At 45.5% G+C, this 639-nt stretch overlaps 1 long non-coding RNA gene across 1 annotated transcript in view; it reads left to right on the plus strand.

The window, feature by feature from the left end:
• The window catches only part of LOC107696614 (uncharacterized), a 22,313-nt gene that overhangs the window by 21,339 nt on the left and 335 nt on the right, over window positions 1–639 (plus strand). The window lies entirely within an intron of this gene.

The following is a 639-nucleotide window of genomic DNA, read 5'->3' on the forward strand; positions in this document are numbered from 1 at the left end:
GTCACTTGCCTAATCGGGTCAGTGTTGCATCATCACAAAAGTTTATCATTTGCACGTCTTTTTAAACCATTCGGTACTCGCACGCTCCAAACTAGTTTTCTGGGCACTCAGGTCACATCCAAAGCCGCCCGCACATGAAGCCGCCTCACAAACACCTCAAGAAAAAGTTATTGTTTTCATTGTTTCTGACTCAAGTAACTGAACCTAGGAGAGGAGGTAATTCTGACTTTGCTATGACAATCTGGCGCTTCTGAATCAGCTAAAGTCTCAACAAGTTACTGAGTAAGTTTCAGACACAAAATTCTGTTTTGCCCCATCAATGCGTCTCAGAGCAACACAGTGTTTTGTTTCTCAGCATTACTCGGACCAGTAAATGGTTCAAACAGGCTATAAGTACATTCGTTTGCTAAGTTAAATGAGTTAGCATTTTAAACAAATCGGTTTATTTAAGGATTCAACTCGCTCATTAAGACAGTCACTTGCTGCCACCGTAAGTCCTGCCCTGGCTGTTGTACGCGGACCATCCTCGCGGTCTCAAAAAATTGCCTACACGCGGACGGGGTGCGAGGCTGTCCGCGAGCCCTCCTGATGACGAAAATGACGTAATGTGGACGCGGACGGCCGAAGTATACTTTGGCC

The sequence above is a fragment of the Sinocyclocheilus anshuiensis genome, unplaced genomic scaffold, assembly GCF_001515605.1.
Source record: "Sinocyclocheilus anshuiensis isolate Anshui unplaced genomic scaffold, SAMN03320099.WGS_v1.1 scaffold502, whole genome shotgun sequence".
NCBI classification, from domain to species: domain Eukaryota; kingdom Metazoa; phylum Chordata; class Actinopteri; order Cypriniformes; family Cyprinidae; genus Sinocyclocheilus; species Sinocyclocheilus anshuiensis.